We start from the raw sequence: 12136 nt of genomic DNA, 5'->3' as shown, positions 1-12136 counted from the left end.
CAGTGAGAGGCCCGCGTACCGCAAAAAAAAAAAAAAAAAAAAAAAAGAAATAAAATGCAAAAGTTAATAGGGGCATAATTGAGTTAATCTAAAGTTTTAATATTATCAGGAAAATAAAAGATAATCCATATTAGACTGCAAATCAAGACTGCATGCTGAAATCTCTGATAACCTCTGAAAAAATAGTGAAAGAATGTAAAAATAAAAGTTAATGGGGAAAATGGAATGATAAAAATTATTTGATTAATCCAAAAGAAGTCAAGAGAGAAGAAGATAAATAGGTAAGTCAAAAAGAAGTCTGGGGCTTCCCTGGTGGCACAGTGGTTGAGAGCCCACCTGCCGATGCAGGGGACACGGGTTCGTGCCCCGGTCCGGGAAGATCCCACATGCCGCGGAGTGGCTGGTGAGCCATGTGAGCCATGGCCGCTGAGCCTGCGCGTCTGGAGCCTGTGCTCCGCAACGGGAGAGGCCACAACAGAGAGAGGCCCGTGTACCACAAAAAAAAAAAAAAGAAGTCTGAAATATATTAAAACCACATATAACAGTCATCAGCACATGTAAATGAACCCATTGCAAATTTAAGTTCAGTAATGTAAATGAACTCAATACAGCAAATATTTGGAAAGATACACAGCAAACTGCTAACTCCAACACCTCTGGAGAGTGAAAAGTGTCTGAGGGAGAATAAGGGGAAGGATTTTATTTTCCAAAATTTTGGTTTTTAGAAATGCTCCCAATAAGCATATTTTACTTTTGAATTTAAAAAAAGAAAATTGTGATACAATATTTTATAACCTATTTATCTAGCCAAGTATTCTACAAGTTTTGTCCATTTCTTCCTATGGACCTCACACATTTCTTGATAAGGTTATCCTTAATATTGGTTATTTTATGGTTTAAAAAATTATCATTGTCAGATATAGAAAACAAACTAGTGGTTATCAGTGGGGAGACGGAAGAGGGGAGCGGCAGTGATAGGGGTAGGGGATTAAGAGGTACAAACTATTACGAATAAAATAAGCTACAGGGATATGTTGTACAGCACAGAGAATATAGCCAATATTTTATAATAACCATAAATGGAATATAACCTTTAAAATTTGTGACTCACTATATTGCATACCTGTAAGTTATATAATATTGTAATCAACTATATGTCAATGAAAAAATAATAAATAATAAGAAATTATTATTGTGATAAGATCTTATTGTTCATTTTGTTTTCTAAAAAGTTACTGATTGTGTACAATAGAGCTATGAATTTTGTCATGGTTTTTTGTGTAACCTGCTACTTTACTGGACTCATTAACTGAATTAGCATCCCTCTTTCAGACATTTGGATACTTTATCATATTAGGACACATGGGTGCACCCTCTTTCTACTTGGTCAGGAGTACACACAATGCTGATGAACTGTTGGAACCCATTTCCACCTGTAACCATTAGAGCTGATCAGTTCTTCACGTTCTTCATGTTTTTCAGTTCTTCACGTTCAATACAATTCCTGTTTTTTCTGGGATTAGTCATAGTTCCCTATGCTCTTTCCTATCTGCACAGTTTTTTTTTAATCTAGTTCTATAAACAAACACATTATTAACAGATTAAATGAAATGCCCACATATATGAATTTCATCTGCATGAGGTGCTCATTCTCATGCACTGCTGTCCCTCTGCTCTGGTTATCCAACCTCCCTGCAGTTGATACCAGCTCTCCTGAGACTGTGCTTGCCTGGCCACAAGGACTTCTGAAGGAGGTGGGACAATGCTGGGTCAGAGTGTCCAAGCCAGCCTCACCCAGTACCCAGAATAACCTGTCCCCCCCGTCCAGGCCTTCATTAGGACACATTACTCACTCAGGGCTAAACTTTTCTTTGTTGTTTCCTAAGGTTCCAGCCAGCAGACTGATTTCTATGCCCCCGGGGCTGGATCAGAGTTTCCCAAACTGTGAAATATTCTGGAGGCTGTTGATTGGTGTGCTAAGGAAGTAATCTTCTGCCAGGTACATAGTTTTCAATATACTTAAAATTTTTAAGTTTTTCTTCATTCTGTTATATCTCAGAGCATTTAATCTGTTCCTACATGATAGGAAAATCCAATAGGGTTTGGTGTTTTGTTTTGTTTTGTTAATATATTGTTGATAGATTTTTTTTTAAACATAGGTGTAAAGAAGGGAACCAAAAACTAGCCTTTCCTTCTATTCCCCAGATAACTACTGTGGACATTTAAAAAAATTAAACTAATATGTGCACATAATTAGAAAGTAAATAACAGGAGAACAAAACAAAAGGTGAAAGGTATGTTCATTAACTCATTTATATGTAAATGTGTAACTATTGGTCATGACAGGACCAAAAGTAAACTTCAGATGCTGCAATCTTTGGAGTTCAGGGGCCCCTCCTCAATAAGTCTTCATCGTGGTCTGGATAGAAAAGCCTTCTTAAATAATCTTGAAATGTTCATTTCCCACATTGTATCAGAAAACTCTTTCTCTTAGGGTTGTTAATCATTGTTCTGAAAACAGAGTTCTGTGGCCAAATACTCTTTATGTAAATGTCATCCATTTCTTTCATGAAATATGAAGTGAGTTCCAATTTCATTACTGACATGCTTTTAAAAAACAGAATGCATAAATGTCCTTTAAACTTATCAGAGATGAGCGAGAATACTGTAGCCAATTCAGGAACATCTCCGTAACCTGGTATTGCTGACACTGTTATAGTGGTTTTATTTCAAGCATCTGCCAGTACAATCTATATTTAAGGACAAGGAATGGTGGCTATTTCTTTTATGAACCTAAAACAAGATCTGGAAAGAACTCAGAAAGATCACTGAGTATCACTCCTCATATATAGGGAGTCTATGGGGAGGAGAACCCAAGTTTATCTACCTGAGTTTCCCCATAGTACCCTGCATTTAGAATTAGCTCTATGAATGTTCTCTGAATTGACTGAAAGTCGTAACCATTCAGAAGGGATGGCTTACACTTTAAAGATTTTTGGGTGGATTGTCATGCTCTTTATCACAAAAAAAAGTGTCCTGCGGCTCTGACTGAACAAATGAAGATTTGGAGTCACAGTATCGGAACTGGTGTAAAGTAGCCCTTACACAAGGGAACTCAAAGTATTTGGAAAGTCACAGGGCAATAGTTTTGTTTAAAGCAGATTTCACCCAGATTTCACCTCCTATGGGTTGGCGCCCCCTCCCTTTTTGACCCCTGAGGAGCCTTTCTGCGCATGTGTAGTCAGGAAGGTCTCCTTGACCTCGAGAAGAGAAATATGTGGTCTCTTTATCTCTTATCTGGGCAGGGCTCAGCTCCTTCTGCCCCTGCCATTTCCGTTATCTTAAAGTGTCCACCCAAGGCGAAGTCCAGCTATTTACCTGTTCCTCTTGTTACTTCTATCTGGAAGTATAAACAGGAGGCTGGCTGTAAATGTCTAACCTGGAGCCCAGCTATCTCCTGCCTCAGTACAAAGAAATGAGGGACCTAGTCAAGGTCCCTCATCTAATTAATGGCAAGTCAAGCCCCCTGTTCCTGATCCGTGTGTTCTTTCCACAGTATGCCCAGTCTTCACACCATGCTGATTCCACTATGTTACTGAACTCATTTTCTGCCGCTCGCTGCTGTAAAGCCAATAACTGAGAGACAAGTGTTGGTTGGAAAGGAAAGGTTGCATTATTCAGGAGGCCAGCAACATGGAGAGAAGGCAGACTTGTATCCATGAACCAACTCCAAAGATTCTGCTCGACCATGACAGTATATAAAGGGAGAAAGGGAAAGTTATTGGCATTTAATCATTTGGGGAGAGGGTCAGAGTCTTATTTACCTTCCACTGTGTGCGGACTTTCTTCTGATTGATTGGTGGTGAGGTAACAGGGCCGTGTTCCAGGACTCTTGTGCTTAGCCTGAAGTTACCATCCTCCAGCTGGGTAAGGGCCTTAGTTCCTGCAGAAGAACTCAAAGATTAGATAGATGGATAGATATCTGATATTTATCTGTCTATCTATCTATATATTTTTGGCTGCACCGCTCAGTTTGTGGGATCTTAGTTCCCTGACCAGAGATTGAACCTGGGTCCTCTATAGTGACAGCGCAGAGTCCGAACCACTGGAATGCCAGGGAATTCCCTCAAAGATATATTATTATGTATATTCTTTGAGGAGGAACCAGGACCCTGTCCCATCACTACACCATTATTTCTTGATTGCTCCTCCTTTGTTTCTGCATTTCCTCACTTTTCTGATTAGCAACTGTTTGAATCTGCCCTTTGATACTCAAGGAGGTTCTAGGAGGCCAAAGCCTCTTTCCTACAAACAAGAAATGGGGGACACGGAAAGGATTTGTACCCAGGGTGGTGGTGGGGACCCACAGGGTCCTGCTTGGTTTCAGCTATATTCCTTGAAACTTTAAATTTCAGTATTTTTTATTTTTTGCTATGATTTTCCCAGATAATTAAATCTTAAAAATAAAATTAGTAATACTCTTTCATCTGAATTATCCTAATATTTGATAAATAGCATGCCCTTTCTAATTTCATCTGGTTTAACATCCAAAGCCAAACTGAAATGGGGCAATGAAAAAGTTTTGATTTAATTTTTAGGAGGAAAAAGAAAGAATTTCATTCATCCATTCATTCATTATACAAGCATCAATCCATAGTGACATTTTAGATAAGGCAGTTTACTGAGAAGCTAATAAAGCTTAAGCCTCAGGGACCCACACTTGTTCAGACCCCTTCTAAGGCGCTGTAACTAAGTTGGCTTTTATTTTTTTTCTTAGGCCCATGAAAATGTGTGCGCTAAAGACCATATAAGACCTGGACCTAACAATGAAAATAAATTGTCAAGCTCATAATTTAGATGCGTTTGAACACATGGGTTCACCAAGAACTAATCATGGTAACCTAATTTGTTTTTCTTTTTTGATTGCTTTCTAGGTTAGTACACCAAGGAATTTAATTCATTCACTCATGTAGCAAATATTTATTAAGAGCCTTCTATGTGTCAGGCACTGTTCAAGGGTTTGTGGATGTTGAAATGAAACAAAGAGACTGCCAGATATTTCTCTAGCAAAAACTGGTTTATTTGGAATCAGCAGAGAATTGTAATCCGGGGTCTGTAACAGTGGCGAGCCACATGCAAGTCCCTGCAGGACATGGGAAGGAGAATGCTTTAATAGAGAAGAGAAGGAGTCAGGAGGGCTGTAATAAACAAAGAGTCCATGGCTTTTCATTGGCTGAGTCCTTGCCAGGAAAGGAGAGGGGTCTGTCTTCTTCCTGTTGGGCTCTGCTATTGTTGCAGGGCATGAGAGCGCCCCCTCTGGTCTCCCAACTCTATGTAAGTGAAGTTTCTATTTAATAATTTTTTTTACTGGGAGCACAATAACAAAGTACCTCAAAGAGCACAGTACAATGGAATTAACCATACATATCTTTAGTTTGAGTAAGTCTCTTAAGATGTATTTTTGAATAAGATGAAGTAGTATTCTCTGCATTACAGCATTGTTGGGTGGATTACTTATTAGAAGAATGGCCAAACATTAAAGTATTGATTAATGGGTTCATGTAAACTTAAACAGTAGTCTCTAGAAGAATATCACAGGGAATGTCAGTCCATGGCATTGTCTTATTCAATTACTTTACTAACACCTGAATGTAAAACATAAGCATCCTTATTAAATGTATAGCTGAAGAGGGTAATTCAATATGATAAATGACAAAGTCAAGACTTGTCAATATTTTCCCTGAAATGTAGGTGGGCTTTCATACAAGGCTATTCCGTTATTGACAGCATTATACACCTTTATCATATTGTGCTGACAGGTGTCAAGAATAATATGTTAGTATGTGTTCAGTCACTGTGGTAGTTTGTCAAATTAATATGTCAGCTTTAGTGATTGAAACATTTCTTTCTTGTAAAGTTAAAGAAAGTATCTGTTAGAATATCATTTATTAAAACCAAACCTCCAAATATCTGAAAATCATTAATATAATACACTGTATCAATAGAATAAAGGACAAAAACTACATGAACATCTTAATAGATGCAGAAAAAGCATTTGATGAAATCCAACTACACTTCATGATTTTAAAAAACTCAGTAAACTAGAAGTAGTAGGGAACCTTCTCAATCTGATAAAGCCATCTAAGAAAACCCCACAGCTAGCATTATACTTAATGGTGAAAGATTGAACACTTTCCCCCTGAGATTAGCCACAAGACAGCTCTTGCCACTTCTATTCAACATACTACTGGAGATTCTAACAAGGGCAATTAGGAAAGAAAATGAAATAAAAGGCATCCTGATTTGAAAGGAGGAAGTAAAACTCTCTGCAAATGACATGATCTTGTATATAGGATATCCTAAGGAATCCACTAAAACTGTTAAAACTAATCAATGAGTTCAGCAAGGTTGCAGGATATAAGATAATATACAAAAATTAACTGTATTTCTGTACACTAGTAATTGACAATCCCAAAATGTAATTAAGAAACAATTCCATTTCTAATAGCTTTAAAAACAATAAAACACTTGGGATTAAATTTAACAAAATATGTATGAAACGTACTTGAAAAGGTACAAAACAATGCTGAAAGAAATGAAAGACCTAAGTAAATGGAAAGAATTCACATGTTCATGGATCAAAAGATATAATATTGTTAAGATAGCAGCACTCTCCAAATTGATCTACAGATTAAACACAATCCCTACCAAAATCCCAGGAGGCTTCCTTGCAGAAATTGAGGAGCTGGAGCTGGTCTTACAATTCATATGGAAATGCAAGGGGCCCAGAATAGCCAAAACAATATTGAAAAAGAACAAAGTTGCAGGATTCGCTCTTCCCTATTTGTCCACAACATCAGATGTTTCAGACCACAGTCTACTGTCAATATCATTTCTTCTTCACTAAATATCACTTTTCCTTCACTAAAAACAATTGAGTTGTACATTTTTAAAAGATGAATTTAATGGTATGTGCATTATATCTCAGTAAAGATGTTTTTAAAAACCTCAATTCTGTAATGCATTTCAAAAATTATTTTTTTTCATTTCTCAAATATTCAACTACCTCATTTCACAGTTTGTAACAATGGCATGATTTCCAAGCTGCTTTTCAGCTCTAGCACTATAAGCTGCCAACTGAGATGCAAATATTTCCCTAATTTCATTATTTCATTTTCCATCCCTTCCAGAACACTGGGTGAGTCTCTCTGATGTTTATTTGATGAATAGTATTAAATATATAATTATCAAGAAAACATTTATTTTATAGCTTTAATTGCATTACCCAGAAATGATTGAATGGGGTGCTTAGTGCCAAATTAAAATATCCAGAACTTTTAAAAATTATGGTTAAAAATCTAACATTATACTGGTACATCTGGATAAATTCAGTAAGGTTTTTATGTCAGTATATTTCACAGAAATATTTTTTCTATGACATCAATCACAAAAACTTTTATAGCATTTCAGATCTTATTCACATCAGCTCCCCAATATTAAAAAAACTTCCAACTCTCTTCAGAGTATTGAATTTTTCATTTAAAGGAAATTATTCCAGTATGTTTACATAGAACAATCGAAGCTTCATCAATAATGTGAAATTTTATTGTCTTGATTTATGTTTTCCAACAAGAAGCGTTTTCATTTCAAGAGATATGTTTTTAACGAGCCAGGACTACAAATATAGGTTATAATTATGTATCTATATTGATAGTATTCTTTTTTTTAAGTTCCATTAAATATTCATGCCTAAAACTGTCCATTATTTTTAAGGATTTTTACTTTTTTAAGAATTGGATTTTTCAAACTTTTGAGATTTTTTTATTTCACCCATTTTTTAATTAAAAAAATTTTTTATTAATGATTATAAAGTTCCTTTGTTTAAATCATGAGATTTAACAGAACATGTTTCCTAATTTAATAAAGATTTACGTATTCAACATTTTTACCTTTTAGTAATATAATTTTGATATCGTTTCTTTTTTATACTCCAACAGATCCAAATTGTTCCTGTTACTATATATAACAGAAATGTTGAGAAACATATCCAAACTTTTTTGTTCCTTCATTCTAGGTGTTTGTATTCAACCTTTTGTTATAAATTCTTAAATCTCAAAACATTAAAATATGCACTTACTCAACAATTACAACACAGTAACTATAAAAGACAAATAAAAAAGCACAATATTTAGATGAAATAGCAACTATAATTCCATGATGAACATAAACTGGTGATTCTCCCAAAGCACAGAGAGTTTTGTAAAGAACACACAATCTATCAGCACTGCTTACTGGACATTGGCCAACTGGTGGTAGAGTTACAACTATTTCTCAGATGTTGTTATGACAGGTGGCCATTTGTCAAGGGTTGTTGTAGTAGAACTAATGAATGTATATTAGAGTTATATTATAAATTAACTTTACTGCTTATCACTGTTACTATCAATATAATAAAATTTACCAAGTGGTATAGAGTACTTCAATACTTTAACAACCCGTCAGGCCATCAACTATCAGTCCCCTCAAATTCTGCATGAACCTCTCCTTGTAAGCGACAACAGTTACTCTTAATAAAGGACTATCTCCATTATAGTCTGATGTGTGCCTGGCATGGAAAACTAATAGGACTGGAAGTATTTGAGGAAAAACAGTGACTCTTTTCTAATACTTTTTTTAACTGAAGTATAGTTGATTTACAATATCGTGTTAGTTTCAGGGGTACAACACAGTGATTCAGTTTTGTATATATATACAAAACTGAATAGATATATTCCTTTATATATATAATATATTATATATAATAAATGTATTCTTTTTCAGATTCTTTTCCCTAATAGGTTATTACAAAATATTGAGTTTAGTTCCCTGTGCTATATAATAGATCCTTGTTGGTTACCTATTTTATATATAGTAGTGTGTATATGTTAATTCCAACCTTCTAATTTATCCCTCCCTCCCCACTTCCCCTTTGGTAACCATAAGTTTGTTTTGTGTGTCTGTGAATAAGTTCATTTGTATTTTTTTTTTTTTTTTTAGATTCTTCATGTAAGCGATATCATATGATATTTGTCTTTCACTGTCTGACTTACTTCACTTAGTATGATAATCTCTAGGTCCATTCATGTTGCTGCAAATGGCATCATTTCATTCTTTTTTAATGGCTGAGTAGTATTCCATTGTGTGTGTGTGTGTGTATACATATACACACCACATCTTTTTTTAAAATTAATTAATTTATTTATTTTTAGCTGCATTGGGTCTTCGTTGCTGCGTGCGGGCTTTCTCTAGTGGCAGCGAGCGGGGGCTACTCTTTGTTGCAGTGCGCGGGCTTCTCGTTGTGGTGGCTTCTCTTGTTGCAGAGCATGAGCTCTAGGTGCGAGGGCTTCAGCAGTTTTGGCACATGGGCTCAGTAGTTGTGGCTTTCGGGCTCTAGAGCGCAGTCTTAGAAGTTGTGGTGCACGGGCTTAGCTGCTCCGTGGCATGTGGGATCTTCCCGGACCAGGGTTCGAACCCGTGTCTCCTGCATTGGCAGGTGGATTCCCAACCACTGCGCCACCAGGGAAGCCCTACACCACATCTTCTTTATCCATTAATCTGTTGATGGACATTTAGGTTGCTTCCATGTCTTGGCTATTGTAAATAGTGCTGCTATGAAGATTGGGGTGCACATATCTTCCCGAAATATGGTTTTCTCCAGATATATGCCCAAGAGTGAGATTGCAGGATCATATGGTAGCTCTATTTTTAGTTTTTTAAGGAACCTCCATACAGTTCTCCATAGTGGCTGTACCAATTTACATTCCCACCAACAGTGTAGGAGGGTTCCTTTTTCTCCACACCCTCTCCAGCATTTATTATTTGTAGACTTTTTGATGATGGCCATTCTGACCAGTGTGAGGTGATACCTCATTGTAGTTTTGATTTCCATTTCTCTAATTATTAGCGATGTTGACATCTTTTTATGTGCCTGTCTGCCATCTGTATGTCTTCTTGGGAGAAATGTCTGTTTAGATCTTCTGCCCATTTTTTGATTGGGTTGTTGGTTTTTTTGATATTGAGTTGTATGAGCTGTTTGTACATTTTGGAAATTAATCCCTTGTCGGTTGCATCATTTAAAATATTTTCTCCCATTTTGTAGGCTGTCTTTTTATTTGTTTATGATTTCCTTTGCTGTGCAAAAGCTTTTAAGTTTAATTAGATCCCATATGTTTATTTTTATTTCCATTACTCTAGGAGACAGATCCAAAAAGGTATTGCTGTGATTTATGTCAAAGAGTGTTCCGCCTATGTTTTCCTCTAGGAGTTTTATAGTGTCCAGTCTTACGTTTAGGTCTTTAATCCATTTTAATCCATTTTTGTATATGGTTCTAGAGAATGTTTTAATTTAATTCTTTTACATGTAGCTGTCCAGTTTTCCCAGCACCACTTACTGAAGAGACTATTTTTTCTCTTCTGTATATTCTTGCCTCCTTTGTTATAGATTAATTGACCATAGGTGCGTGGATTTAGAAATCTAATACTTTTGCTAAGGACTTTGGCTAAGACAGGACTGGTAGCCCATTGGCTCTCCCAGTGAATTAATTACAAGGTAGACTATCCACTGGTTATTGGGAGAAATGGAGACCTCCATGGGAGAGCATCAGCAGAGAAAACTCATCCTCCCCTATCCACTCACGAGAGAAAGACACACATGAATTCCCAGAGTTCCCAGTAGCAAGAAACATACTTCAAGGTAAACGAGAGTGTGCACACTGAGTTATAAGTATAATAATGTCCACTGCAGTGTTATTTATTATTAAAAAATAACAGTAGGGTGATAGGGAAATTGTTCAATAAATTATCCACCCATAAGATACAATGTAGCCCTTTGGGGAAAAAAAGTAGCCTTTCTATAAAGGTAGTACTGTAAATGTATGTTTTCTTCACTTGTCCCACTAAAATGCCTCCAAATTAACAGTAAAATAAAATCATACAGTGAAGGGAATTCCATCTACCATGAACACAGTATACGGCTCTATCCCAAACTACTAATGATAAAGAATTTCTATAAAACATAGTGATATTGGGCAAATTAAGGGAGAATGCCAAAAAAGTAATAGATAATGTTCCCGAGCTCAATGATATTCCCTCAAAATAAATGACAAGGCATGAGAAATCTAATCTCTTGCTTGGAACAACAAAAATTAAAGATACAGGTTGAGGAGGAGAAAATACACCTTGGTGCCACAATTTCGTGTAGAATTGGCAAGGCTGGAGTGGTCAGAATGTGGGCCAACCTTATTATTTTCTCAGACCTGGACTCTAACTTCACATGTAGTAGGTTGAATAATGCCCCCCACAATTCATGTCCACCTGACACCTCAGAATGTGATCTTCTTTGGAAATTTGGTCTTTGCAAATGATATTAGCTAAAGAACTCAAGATGAAATCATCCTGGATTTAGAGTGGGTTCTAAATCCAATGACTGGTGTTTTTACAAGAAGTGGTGACGATACAGAGAGCAAAGAGAAGAAGGCCATGTGAAAAAAGAGGCAGAGAATGAATTGATGCTGCTACAAACCAAGGAATGCCAAGTGTTGCCAGGACCCACCAGAGAAGCTAAGAAGAGGTAAGAAAGGATCCTACCCTGGAGCCTTCAGAGGGATCATGGCCCTGCCAATACCTTATTTCAGGCTTCTAGCCTCCAGAACTGTGAGAGAATACATTTTGTGTTGTTTTAAGCCACAAAGTTTGTGGTAATTTTTTTGGCAGCCCAAGGAAACTAATGCACCACATAAATAAACTGGAGTGTGAAGAAGAAGAGAGAGGGGAGTATTAAGCAGATTTGCAGTGCCGATCAAAGTGGACTGAATAAAGCCAAATGATTAAACACAAAACACCTGTGATCTACTAGCCTTCATTATGAACCACAAAGAGAGATTGAACACTGACCCCAGCTGACAGCCAGCAAGGAAACAGAGACTTCAGTCCTACAACGGCATGGAATTAAATCCCCCCAACACCTGAATGAGCAAGAAACATTCTCCCCTAGAGCCTCCAATAAAGGGGCTTTGCTGACACCTTAATTTTAGCCCAGTGAGACTATACTGGACTTCTGACCTATAGAACTGTAAAGTAATAAAAGTATGTTGTTTTA

The sequence above is a fragment of the Physeter macrocephalus genome, chromosome 9 (assembly GCF_002837175.3).
Source record: "Physeter macrocephalus isolate SW-GA chromosome 9, ASM283717v5, whole genome shotgun sequence".
Classification (NCBI taxonomy): domain Eukaryota; kingdom Metazoa; phylum Chordata; class Mammalia; order Artiodactyla; family Physeteridae; genus Physeter; species Physeter macrocephalus.
Note: the sequence above shows the minus strand (reverse complement) of the source record.